The 13,907-nt window shown below is 40.8% G+C and overlaps 2 non-coding genes across 2 annotated transcripts; both read right to left on the bottom strand.

The window, feature by feature from the left end:
• Positions 1–4,589: 4,589 nt before the first annotated feature.
• On the bottom strand, positions 4,590–4,663 carry TRNAW-CCA. The gene has a single exon. It is a non-coding gene; the product is annotated as a tRNA-Trp (tRNA).
• Positions 4,664–4,812: 149 nt separating this feature from the next.
• TRNAP-UGG lies at positions 4,813–4,886 on the bottom strand. Its single transcript has one exon. It is a non-coding gene; the product is annotated as a tRNA-Pro (tRNA).
• Positions 4,887–13,907: the final 9,021 nt, after the last annotated feature.

The following is a 13,907-nucleotide window of genomic DNA, read 5'->3' as shown; positions in this document are numbered from 1 at the left end:
TAACCTAAAACCGATAACCTCTTGTGTTTGGTTTTTCAAGATCTATACAAAAGGATAAGCTAGTCATGATGTGGAAACAAACAACTAGTTATACCTTTTGTAGCTTATAGACCTCTTGATCTTCTGTTGTATTCCTCCTTCTCTTGGACGTCGTGTGGGCGATGATCTACCAAGATGAAATCCACCCAAGCTTCTTCCTTTGCTTTCAAGTTTCGGCCACCTTTCACCAAAGGATACTAGGATGCAATACCTCCTTCATTTCTTCTTCTCCGAGCAACCGACCACCAATGTCTTTCTATGGCTTGATGTCGCCGACCACAAAGAAGAGGAAAGGGAGAAGAGGGAGAGTCGACCACAAGGAATAGAGAAGAGGAATAAGAGATGTATTCAACCATAAGGCACCACTTCCTCTTCTTTTATAATCATTGGTGATTGCAAAAAAGGAAAGTTTTATAACAAAAAAAATAAAACTTCCTTTTCTATCATGGCATGGTCGGCCACAAGCTTGTGCTCCAAGCAAGGAAAGATTTTAAATAAAATTAAAATCTCTCTTCTAAAATCTCTTTTGTGGATAGTTATAAAAGGAATGTTTTATAAATTAAAATCTCTCTTTTAAATCCTTTTATGGATATCTATAAAAGAAAAAATTTTAAAATAAAACTTCTATTTTAAAACATGGTTACAAAAAAGGAAAGTTTTATCAAAAAATTAAAAATTTTCTTTCACACTATAGATAACTACAAATAAGGAAAGATTTCAAATCTCTCTTTTTTAATCCTTTGTAGAAAAGCTATAAAAGGAAAGATTTTAAAATTTAAAATTCTCTTTTAAAATCATGTGGATGACATCATAAAGGGAAAGACTTTATCAAAATTTTATTTTTAATAAAACTTTCTTTTCTCTTATGATATGGTCGACCCCTTGCTTGGGCACCACGCAAAGCTTGGCCGACCCTAGCTTAAGCTCCAAACTTGGCTTGGTCGGCCCCCTTGCTTAGGCTCCAAGCAAGGATGTGGTCGGCCCTTAAGCTTGGTTAAGAAGCTGGGCTTTGGGTAGATATAAGGCTTTATAAATAAGAAGTTACAATAGGGATCAAGAGGAGGAATTGGTTTTGCTCTCCCGATGAGCTTGAGCTTCCCATGTTCGCCCCGAACACTTAACTCAAGTTCATCAATAATAACTCATACCACTAAAGAGTTATTATTGCACTACCGCATCAATCCTATATTACAATATGCTCCTTCTTATCATGAGTGTGTTAGTCTCTCTGTGTTTAAGATATCGAATGTCCACTAATTAAATGAGTTACTGACAACTCACTTAATTAATATTTTGCTCCAAGAGTAGTACCACTCAACCTTATTGTCATGTCGGACTAAGTCCATCTGCAGAGTTTACATGACAATCTTTATGAGCTCCTCAAGGGGGCATCATCAACTTAGATCACTAGGACACAATTTCATTCTATAATCAACAACACACTGTATAAATAATATCATTTTCCAACTTATCGGGCATATTGATTTAACGAACTAAGTCTCACCCTTTGATAAATTAAAGAAATAAATATTAAGTATGTGTGCTTGTTATTATATCATGATTAAGAGTACACACATCCATAATAACAGAGGTTCTGTTCTTTTTTATAGTCTGAATAAAAAGAACAACCTCAAATGGTCCTACTCAATACACTCATAGTGTACTAGTATAATTTTATAGTTAAGATAAACTAATACCAAATTATATTACAACCATTCCAATGGTTTGTCTCATTTCATCTTGGTTGTGAGCAACTATTTATAATTTTTAAGGAACTGATAACATGATTTTCTGTGTGACACCACATACCATGTTATCTTCAATATAAATTAAATGAACAACTACATTTAGTATATAAATGTAGACATTTGACCAATGTGATTCTTATTTCAAAATAAATGTTTATACAAAAAGCTAGACTTTTAGTATACATTCTAACATGGAGAATTGTCAAAGACCGTTCAATGTGATCACTTTGTGGCCACAAAGAAGACAAGGATCTCAGAGTCAAGAGCAAGTAACACCTCCTCCAATCAAGATATGAGTATAGACCTAGATGATGAAGATACTCGTCCAATGGGATAGAAAGCAGCAAAAAGAAAGGGAAAAGACAGCGTAAAATCGACCATGGAGGATCTGACACTAAACTACAACAATATTTTCGCAAAGTTCACTAAGTACATAAGCGTGAAGAAGTCCGAAGTTGATCTGAAACACAAAAAACTTGAAATAGAGGAGATTAAGGCAAAAGCTGCCTTGTCCAAATCTGAAGCTAAGAATCGTCGCATGAAATTGAAGGAGTACGAAATATTGAACAAAGACACCTCACTCACAGATGACAAAGGAGCAGCTTATCATACATGAATGTCTATGCTAGGATATTATGTCGAGATGGAATATCTAAATTGTTTACTCAATATTCATTTTCTAGTATTATTGTATTTTCGAGTGATTGTAATTTTTAATTATTGTATTTCTCATTTCAATTAATGTGATTTTCAATTATTATAATTTTACAAAATAGTCATTGGAAACTAGTTGTTGTAAACTAGGCATTACAAACTAGTCGTTGCAAACTATCAGTTACAAATTATTTGTTGCAAACTAACCGTTACAACTAGTTGTAAACTAGCCGTTGCAACTTGTTGTTGCAAACTAGCCGTTGCATGAGAAAAACAATATATATAGACACATTGTGCTACGAGATTTTCATTTGACTATAACGTGTTTCCTCCAAAAATGTCTCATTCTACAGGCAGCACTAGCTCAAGTTCCAGCTCAACAAGCGAAGACGAAGTCCATGTTGAAATTGATGAGCAAACTTATTATCCGGGTGAAGAACTGATGTTATTGATTCTTCAACAACACCAACAACTTATGGAAGCATATCAGAGGAGGGACACATACAGAAGAAGAAGATTCATCCAAAGAAATCATAAAGCTAGGCATGAGAGACTCGTCAATGATTATTTCTCTATAAACCCGGTGTATCACGATGAAATATTTCGAAGACGATTTCGAATGTGAAGAGAGTTATTCCTCCGCATAGTGAATGCACTAGAGAATCATTCAATGTTTTTTCAACATAGGGACGATGATGTGCGAAGAAAAGGGTTATCACCACTACAAAAATGCACCGTTGTGATTCGTCAACTGCCTTACGGAGTCCCCGTCGGCCATCTTGATGAGTACCTACATATGGGTGAATCAATCGTCATCAGGTGTCTTTTCAAGTTTTGCGAATATGTGGTTGAAATATTTAGTAATAGGTACTTGAGAAGGTCAAATGCTGATGATGTTCAATGTCTTCTTCAAATGCATGATAAGAGACACGGCTTCTCGGCATGTTGGGTAGCCTTGATTGTATGCACTGGAAATGGAAAAATTGTCCAGTTGCTTGGAAATGTCAATTTACAAGGGGACATGAGTCACCAACAATCGTACTTGAAGCAGTCGCGTCTCATGACTTATGGATATGGCATGCATTCTTTGGAGTTGCCGGTTCACGTAACAATATTAACGTGTTATATGAATCTCCCATATTCAACAATGTCTTACAAGGAAATATACTAGTGATTAATTTCACGGTGAACGACATTACATATACGAAGGGTTATTATCTAACAAATGGAATATATCCTGAGTGGGCTACTTTCGTTAAGGCTTTTCCTTGTCCGGAAGATCCCAAAAGGAAGTTGTTTAAGGAAAGACAAGAGTCTGCAAGAAAAGATGTCGAACGGGCATTTGGGGTGCTCCAATCTCGATGGGCGAGTGTCAGAGATCCAACTCGTTCTTGGTATAGGAAAAAGTTAAAACAAATCATGTTAGCATGCATTATTTTATATAATATGATTATTGAGTATGAGGGAGGTCACGTGACAGATTGGTATAACGATGAAGGTGATGAACTTGCACAACCTATCCATCGCTCAAACCGAGGATTTCAAGATTATCTTCAGATAAATTATGAGCTACGTGACACTCAAGTTCATCACCAACTTCGCGCTGACTTAATTGAGCATATCTGGGAGCAATATAACAACAATCCGTGAATTAATATTTTATATGTTATTTTTAATTTCATCATAGTGTGGTTTATTCTATAAGTTATTGTTGCGTTTTAATTTCGTAATTATATAGTAATTTTAAATAAATTTTGTTTTTTTTAATTTTGTAATTTTAACTGCTTAGTTGTAATTTCATTTTCCTAACTTTATAATTTCGTTTTCTCATAAACATCTATTTTATTTAACAAATAAATTTAAAAAATTAATTTTTTTTTGAAAAATAGTAAAATTATTTTTAAAAAGTTAGATTATTATTAAAAACAATAATAATTTAAATATTTTAAAACATATTTAAAATATATTTATTTAATATGATATAATTTAAGATGATTTAGTGGACTGTGGGACCCATGAATAATGAATATTAACGTTAAAAGGAATGTGGGTGAAAGAGATATGTTGTTATAATGCGTATATAGCAGTGGATCCGATACTTTTAGTGAAGATCTTTCATTATAATTAGAGACCTAACAAGAATCGAATCACGCTCTGTAGGATTTGAACCTACGACAAAGGGTTTTGGAGACCCACGTTCTACCAAACTGAACTAAGAGCGCTTTCTTATCACAGTAGATAAGAAAAGCACTCTTTTTGTACCCCCAATACATCTTGCACGCATATAGTCTCATAAAATTCAAAATTATGTATGTCCAATTTGAATCGGTCTTAATGGATCCCTCGTTACTGCCCAGAGGAGAGTCATAGGTAGGGATGACAGGATTTGAACCCGTGACATTTTGTACCCAAAACAAACGCGCTACCAAGCTGCGCTACATCCCTTTTGAAAATGGTTGTGCAGTCTCATTCTACAAAATACCTGTCTTCTTTTCCGGAACAAAATTTGATCCTCTCTCTATATATATTTAGAATTTCTTCTATATATTTTTCTTTCATATATTGGTTTCATATAAGAAAATCGTTTATATATCATAAAGATCATCATTATATACATCATACACCTAATGTAACAAAAAGTGTGATCAGTCTGTTCAGAAACAGGGGATTAGATTCTCATCTCATCTAATGATTCATTGTACATATCTCTTTTAGCATTTAGTTCGGAATTATGTGTAAAAGAAATACAAATGATCTTGAACTAGAACATCTGACCATATACACATCTGTATTACAAAACATAGGAAAGGAGGGTCTCGTAAGATAGCTCGACCAAGGGGTTAGATTAATATACATTTTGAATAGCCATTAACGAATTAAGCTGGAGTGAATGGCTTTGGGCCATGAACTGAAGTTGCTGGGATCGACCTAAAATACGATATTACTGTTAGACGACAGCAACGTGGGAGGCGACGTGGCCCCAAAGGCACGAACGAGAGTGACGTGGCTATCCGACGCCATTCACGTAATACTATAATTAGCTGAAACGCCATTCACTCTAACCATGAACGACTGCGCCACTTACCACTTACGAGTCCTCTAAAGACAAGACCATTGAAAGAGTGCGAAAAGCTTTCTAGAAGCAGGCACAATCAGTCCCAGTTTCAGTCTCTCGCGCATTTCAGTCCTCTCTCTCGTGTCGACCAGATTGCACTCCCGGGGATGGGCCTCTTTCCACGTCGCTCTCGCTCGACCTGTTGAGTTCGCATTGTACTCTATCTCCTTCCCGTACTCTGGATAAAGAACCATTGAAGCTAGAACTGTTGCTAATAGAAAGTCAGAGAAAGCAGCGAAGGAGAAGAAAAGGTACTCAATTTCCACATTGAAGCCTGGCCACCGGAAGGTGACCTACTGGCTAAGAGAAAAGAAAGATCATTCCACTTGCACATGAAAGATATATAATAGTTGATGGTGCTCGAACAGGTAATAATGAGTATCTCAAATAAACGGTAGCTTCAGTCTCTACAGCAAATGAACAGTTAAGGAGAGAATGATAATGACGCTACGAGAAAAGAGAATCTTTCACTGAATATACGCTTCATATTCTATGAAGCGGACATAGGTAGTTATGTTAAGGAAAAGATCATCTTTCCCTTGATCCTCGGAGAGTGTGTGAAATGGTGGCTCACGTCAATCCCCTCCCATCTGGCCCTCTTTGAGGCCACGCTTGTGCACTTCACTTGGCTTGTCGTGGACCGTCTTTTGTATGGTGTGGTTTTGTGGGTTCGATCCAAAGGTTCGGAGCGGCTCGGGACCTTCTCCCTTGGCGCTATCGCTCATGCTAGGGGTGCGTTCAAGTTTGAATCGATTGGGCTCGGGAGGCGGTCTGCCTGGTGTGCCCATTCTTTGATTGCCATATTACGCACACCTCGGGACCCCTCGACGGGTTCAGCTAAACACGAAATTGGTCTCGCAGTTCCGCTCCAAACTCGATGAAAACCCTTTGGTCTTCTTGCGGTTTTGAATGAGCTAAAGCAAGTGCGGGCATGCCATAAATGAAGAGGGAAAAGATAAAGAACTAATCCCTATCACTCAGTCTGAAGCACCTACTTATCTTAGTTAATAGTGAAGAAGGAGCGAACACATACTTCAAACTCTGTCTCTAACCATTCACTTAAGGATAGGAGCCTCTGAGGTTAGATGGAACGGGATGATATAGTTGTGGAGTTAGGGCTAGAGTCCCATTCACTCTTTCTCTTTCCTTTGAGTAAGTCTTCCTCTCTCTCCTTCCATAGTTGTGGAGTTAGGGCTAGAGTTTCATTCACTCTTTCTCTTTCCTTTGAGTAAGTCTTCCTCTCTCTCCTTCCAAGTATTGAACTCGTAGACTATCGTGAGAGCAGTCCATCCGCAAACCACACATTGAATACCTCTAAATCCTTCACCCTTACGCTGAATCCTTCTATTCTATATGTCAAGCAAGCGAGCTATAGAATAAGGTAGATGTGGCACAGCAAGAGCCAACGGAAAGCAGGGTCTTCAATCGTTAACTTGAGTCTCATGCCAGCTCATATCCCCCACCATAGCTCAGTGCTCCCTGCTGACCGAGAAGGTACCTTCCTATTGTAGTTCTCCTTGAGAAAGTGCTTCTCCTGGGTCTAACATCAGAAAGAAATGCCCGCCAAACTTAGGATAATGATTCGCTCCATCATCAATCAGTAAAGCGCGGAACCGGTAATCAAGTAGATCTTACCTTTTGCTCTGGATTGCACATACAGAGTAGAGATATCTGCTCCTCAACTTCTGATAAAGGAGAACATACTACACTTGATTCACAAAGCCAAGAATCAATAAGTGATCAAGGAAGGCGTACCCAAAGCTATGCCCCTTCCAATTCCAATATCGCACCATGGGCGAAGTAGACTCCAATTTCACTCTTACCATATTCGATCCCTACCGGCGCTTTTCACCTTCGCTACCGCTTGACCTTTGTGGAAGGAGCTTCAATCTGGCCCTTCGGGTACAACCGAAGTCGTATCATAAGACTTAGTGAACTACTCCGCCACAACCCGCATTCACCAATTGGACCGGTGGTAATGCGGTCGGAGAGCCAAAGATAAGAGAGGATAGAGGGACGATCCTATTCAGAGAGACTGGAGCTCTAGCTCTCTACTTTCGAGCCTTAAGAGTGAATGGCTCATGCCATTCACGACTGCATCTGAAGTGAGGTCTTGGAATGAACTCTTTTCTTCCGCAACAGACAACAATCAGACTGAAAAGAGAATAATAAAAAGAAAGATTAGCCCGTCGACGTCGCTAACGCTCGTACCTTGAATAAAGCTGGCATATATCTGATTAAGAAGAAATTCAATGAGTTCCAACCCCGGGTACTTAAGATGGAGATATTCCCTTCTCCTTCAATTCATTCGAAAGGTGAAAGATTCAGAGTTGTGGGGACGACTAAAAGGAGTGGGAGTGAAAGGCAGCTGCATATGTTTATCCGATCTCTGAGGGTCGAGGACACCGACAGGCTCGACCTAAAGTACGAGAGTTAGAGTGAATGGCAAAAAGAGTAAAATATCTTCATGGCATTGCCTACCGCTGGGTAGTTTGAGGCGTAAACGTTTAAACAGAAGGGCAGGGATAGATTGTTGAGTAGTTTTGAATCACTATTAAATAAAAAGATCAAAGAGAAATTAGTAAATATTTACGACTCAAGATTGCTGACGTTTTTTAGAGGGAGCCATTCACGACTACCATAAGTTGCTTGAGGAGCGAAATTCTTTGTAGTGAGAATGACGGGTCTTTGGGAAACGACTAAGAGGAGAGGAGAGTGAATTCGGAATCCTAATAAGTACACTCCACCTTCCACCCCAGACCCACGGGAAAAGAGTGAATTCCTAGAAGTTGCAGCCCGGGTAAGGGACGAACACAAATGACTCTCATTATTAAGAGGGCTCTCCTGTTCCATCTCCAATCCTTTCTGTCGCTCGTCAAAGACGCTCCTTTTCTCTCTTTGCTTTGGATAGATATGTCCTTTCGACGGTCTTTCCACACCCTTTCCCAACCCTTTGAGTCTTCTTTCCTCTCGCGTTCGAAACTAATATAATATATAAGCAGGTGCACTTACTATTACGGATTTCGTAGTTTCATCAAGGTGCAGTGAAAGAGTACGGGATGAGAGACTGAATGTTGTTGGTGCCCGTGCCTTAGTGAGTTCCGGCTCCGCACTGCTCCGTGGGTGTATTTGTTGCTCTCGGCCATAGGGAAGGCAAATCCGAGTTAATTATAAAAGTGAGTTGAGGGGATGGAATATGAGTTCCCAGAGAAAGAGTTCGAGTGAAAAACAAAATGCACGGCAGCTGAAAGAGTTCAAACTACCATTCATGACTCAGTTGCGGGAAGAGGAGTTCGAGCTGACGTCTCTACTAAAAGGAGTGGTGATAGGAACGAAGTACGCTATAGGAAAAAATGACAATTAGTTGCTTGTGCCCTGTCTCTTTCTCCTAATGTTGGGTTAGAGTAATAGGCACATACAAGACAAATTCATGGTTCAAGGAAGAGTTAATTATAAAAGTGAGTTGAGGGGACGGAATATGAGTTCCCAGAGAAAGAGTTCGAGTGAAAAACAAAATGCACGGCAGCTGAAAGAGTTCAAACTACCATTCATGACTCAGTTGCGGGAAGAGGAGTTCGAGCTGACGTCTCTACTGAAAGGAGTGGTGATAGGAACGAAGTACGCTATAGGGAAAAATGACAATTAGTTGCTTGTGCCCTGTCTCTTTCTCCTAATGTTGGGTTAGAGTAATAGGCACATACAAGACAAATTCATGGTTCAAGGAACGACTTCACTCCTAACTCTTTGGGAGCAGCAGGGATAGGATATTAAATAAGAATAATCAGAGGTACCCGGTAGTCTGAACATGAAAAGAATTAACTGTTGTTGTTCCTTCGACTGTTGAGTTTGTATAAGCTGTTAGATTCCATCCTTCCCGCAGAAGAGGAACAAGAAAGGACGCTCTTTCTCTTTCGCACCTAAGAACTCGAAGAACTAGTTGCCCACCATTCTTTACAGTCGGCTCTCTCTCTCTCTCACGTCGCTATGCTTGTACCTGGTCGAGCCACAGCGTGAATGGTATTGAATTCAAAACTACTACTGATCTACCCATGGGACTCCTGCATTCAACTTTCACCATGAAGAACTGGTGCTTGCTTATTCAAGGTTGGATCCCGAGTCCTTGGCAGCTCCAAAAAAAGCCCTTATTCTCACGGAAGTCTTCAAAAGTCTCTCTCATTCCTCGGGAGTAGGTCTGGGGTTGTGGATGGCAGAGTGTACTGATGTTAGTATGAAGTGCATCCCAAGTCCGTAGAAGCTAATCCTCTTCTTGAATAGGAGCGAACCTTATCTAACCTACTAAAGAATAAAAAGAAGTCTTATATATATGATATGGGTTAGGGTTTGTGGGTCTTCAGATGAGGAAAGAAAAGGAAGAAAAGAGTCAAAGGAGGAAAGTCAATAACGGCCGAAACATACTTTCAGAACAAAGGTAAGCCAATATCGGTTGATACATGCCTGCCGAACGAAGGCAGACCAATATCGGTCGATACATGCCTGCCGAACGAAGGTAGGCCAATATCGGTCGATACATGCCTGCCGAACGAAGGTAGGCCAATATCGGTCGATAAATGCTTGCCGAACGAAGGTAGGCCAATATCGGTTGATACATGCTTGCCGTATGAAGGTAAGTTAATAACGACCGATGCACACTCCAAAGCAAAGATAGACCCATATCGGTCGATACATGCCTGCCGAACGAAGGTAGGCCAATATCGGTTGATACATGCCAGCCGAACGAAGGTAGGCCAATATCGGTCGATACATGCTTGCCGTATGAAGGTAAGTTAATAACGACCGCTGCATACTCTGAAGCAAAAATAGACCAATATCAGTCAAGAGGGTTCTTTCGAGCAAAGAACCCGCATAGTTCCTTCAATGAATACCTTAGAAACATATTGAATAAAATGTTATTTTTTAACATAACAAAAATACAAACAGAAGGCACATGAAGGAAAATCATACATGAATATACCGAATAGAATAATTCATGATAGAGAATATATATTTTGGCGGGAAATATGCTTTCAGCTTGTCTTGCAGGCGCTAAACGACAAAGAAGGTACATCTGGGGTACAAAAAAGATTTCTTAAAAATCATCTTCCCCAAGTACGCAGCTGATGTCATAATGAACTCTAACAAACCGGGGTCCACTTCATGACTACGGAGGTTATATGAAGTGGTATAAAAGGGGGAATCCTCTCCGTTGGCTAGGTAAGTTCACATCTCTAATTCTGGGGCTACTGTTCATCTTCTTGCTTCTTCTTTCCTCGGCATCAAGAGAGATCACTAACTTGAGCGTCAGAGGGCCTAGCCAGGGATTCCCACCCCGGTCTTAGGTCACTGACGATAGTGTTGGTTGGTCTCTTGTGCGCAGGGAGCCTCGGGAGCTTGAAGTGGGTCTCCTTCTTCCGGATCTTCTTCACGGTCAGCTTCTCAGACAGGATCAAATTTGGCGCCGTCTGTGGGAAACTTCGCCTGAATCTGAGACTACGTGATGGAAGAGGCAGGGAAGTCGAACCTACTTACTATCAGTCGCGAAGATTTGGATCTCCTCATTAATTCTCATGTCCAGAAAGCCCTACAACAACAGAAGCAACAACTGCAAGCTCATACTGGGGCCACTTTGCCGACGGCTCATCATTCGGCGATATCAACTACTGAGCATCGGAAAGGAAAGGAGATGGAAGAAGAAGAACCTTTGTATTTTCCTCCAGCTACTGTTTCTCCAACCAGGCGTCCACGAGCTTTCCTTCGCACTCCCTTGGATCCAGGGGTAAGAGGCCTGTGTTCCAAGAGTCCTCTGGTGAGGCGCCGGACAGAGAGAAGCGTAAGATTAAAATGATAACTAGTGATAGTTCACCGGAAAAGGTCATCTCCCCATTTTCACAAAGTGTATTAGATGACCCACTTCCTAAGCGATATCAGAATCTGCAAATTGGAGAATATACCGGAACCACAGATCCGGAAGATCACTTGTTAAAATTTGAGAATGTAGCCTTGTTGCAACAATTCTCCGATGGGGTGAAGTGTCGGATGTTTCTCACTACTCTTGGGGGAGCAGCGCAACGTTGGTTCAAGAGATTGCCTGAAAAGTCTAGTCGAAAATTTAAAGATTTCAAGAAAGTCTTTCTACATCATTTCTTCAGCAACAAAAGGTATCATAAGACCCCGTGGAGCCTATTTTCAATTAAGCAGACGTCTAAAGAATCCATCCAGGCATATATTAAAAGGTTCAATCAGGTAGCTATAGATGTACCTAATGCTACTACTGAAATATTAGTAAGTGATTTCTCTCAGGGCCCAAATGATAATGATTTCTTTAAAGATCTGGTAAGAAATCCTCCTGTTAATTTTGATTCCCTGATTGAACGTGCCACTGAGTTCATTAACGTAGAAGAAGCCCAAGCTGCTCGTAGGAAAGAAGGTGTTCCCTCTTCTCCTACTCATGCGAAGGAGAAGGCTCCGACCCCGGTACCCCCACCAAGAGGACCTAGAACTACTCATCCACCTCATCGGCAACCAGATTATCGTCCACAAGCTGTACAGCATGTAGAGATGCAGCCGGAGGCACCGAGGAGATGGTGTACTTATCATAAAACTAGCAGTCATCACTCTGATGACTGTTTTGTTTTGAGAAATAGAAGAGTCAATAAAGAGCGCTATCAGAAGCAGAACTATTACCGGCAACAATACCCCAGGCAGCAAAGTCCACTCAAACCGGAATATCACCCGGATGGAACTCGGCAAGAAGCAATGCCGGTCCCAGCTGGTACCAGCCAAGTATCAGATAAAGCACCTTCCGAAGCCACAATGACTCGTCAGGAAGAGAACAGAAACAATGCTGCTCGGGGCAATATTAACATGATTACGGGCGGACCCACTGATAGAGCCAGAAAAGCACATGCCCGAAGGTTGGAGATTCATGTAGTAGGATGCAGCATGGAACGAGCAGCCGGTCCTGAAATAAGCTTCGGGCCCAAGGATCTTGAGGGGGTAGAGATACCTTATGATGACGCATTAATCATCAAAGCTATGCTAGCTAACTACGCCATCGCCCGTACCTTCATAGACACTGGCAGCTCAGTCAACATTATATTCAAAAAGGCTTTTGATCAGCTACAAGTTGACCCCAGTGAACTTCAACCGATTGCAACTCCTCTGTATGGATTCACAGGCAATGAAGTGCAACCTTTAGGTCAAATAAAATTGGCCATTTCTCTGGGAGAGGAACCCCTGATGAGAACCAGGAGATCCTACTTTATGGTAGTAGATGCTCCATCTTCTTATAATGTGATATTGGGTCGGCCTGCCCTGAATGAGTTCAGGGCGGTCGTTTCTACTTTCTGTCAGAAGATTAAGTTTCCCGTGGAGGATCAGGTCAGAGAAGTACGGGGTGATCAAAAGACAGCCCGAAAATGTTACGTAGAAATCATTCGGACTGAGGCTAACACCGCTCGGAAGATTCAAAGAATGGAAGTTAATGCCATTCGCGAAAAGCAGCCGGTCTTGGTTTATGAGGAAAAGGAAGAAGTTCAAATCCAGACTGGGTGGCCAGAAGCTACCACCTACGTTGCAGCCGATCTCGATCCTGATCTTAAAGCTGAGTTGGTGCAATGTTTGAAAAAGAATAATGATGTATTTTCCTGGACTCCCAAAGAAGTTTCGGGCATTTCTCCTGCTGTCATAGAGCATTCCTTGCATGTCTTTCCGGATGCCCGCCCCGTCATGCAAAGGAAGAGGAGTTTCAGTATGGAGCAAAATCAGATTATCAAGGAAGAAATAATCAAGCTTATGGAGGCCGGATACATTAGGGAAGTGCAATTCCCAAGTTGGTTGGCTAATGTGGTGTTAGTCTCTAAACCTGGGAATAAATGGCGAGTGTGCATTGACTTTCGAGATCTCAACAAAGCTTGCCCGAAGGATTACTATCCCTTACCCAGGATTGATCAACTAGTTGATTCTACTACCGGATGCGAATATATTTCCATGCTGGATGCATATCAAGGTTATCATCAAGTCCCCTTGGCCAAAGAGGACCAAGAAAAGGTTAGTTTTATAACATCTGAAGGCACTTATTGTTATAATGTTATGCCCTTTGGACTAAAGAATGCAGGAGCAACCTATCAAAGGCTTATGAATAAGGTCTTTCAGAAGCAGATTGGTAGGAATATGGAAGTATATGTTGATGACATCTTAATTAAGTCTCTTCAAGCTGCTGATCTATGCAGGGATATAGAGGAGACTTGCAAGACATTAAGACAGTATGGGCTCAAGTTGAACCCAAGCAAATGCTTGTTCGGCGCAAAGGGAGGAAAATTCCTGGGATATATGGTGTCCGAACGAGGGATAGA

The sequence above is a fragment of the Zingiber officinale genome, chromosome 1A (genome assembly GCF_018446385.1).
Source record: "Zingiber officinale cultivar Zhangliang chromosome 1A, Zo_v1.1, whole genome shotgun sequence".
In the NCBI taxonomy this organism is placed as follows: Eukaryota; Viridiplantae; Streptophyta; class Magnoliopsida; order Zingiberales; family Zingiberaceae; genus Zingiber; species Zingiber officinale.
Note: the sequence above shows the minus strand (reverse complement) of the source record. Positions and strands in the feature narration are given on the sequence as shown.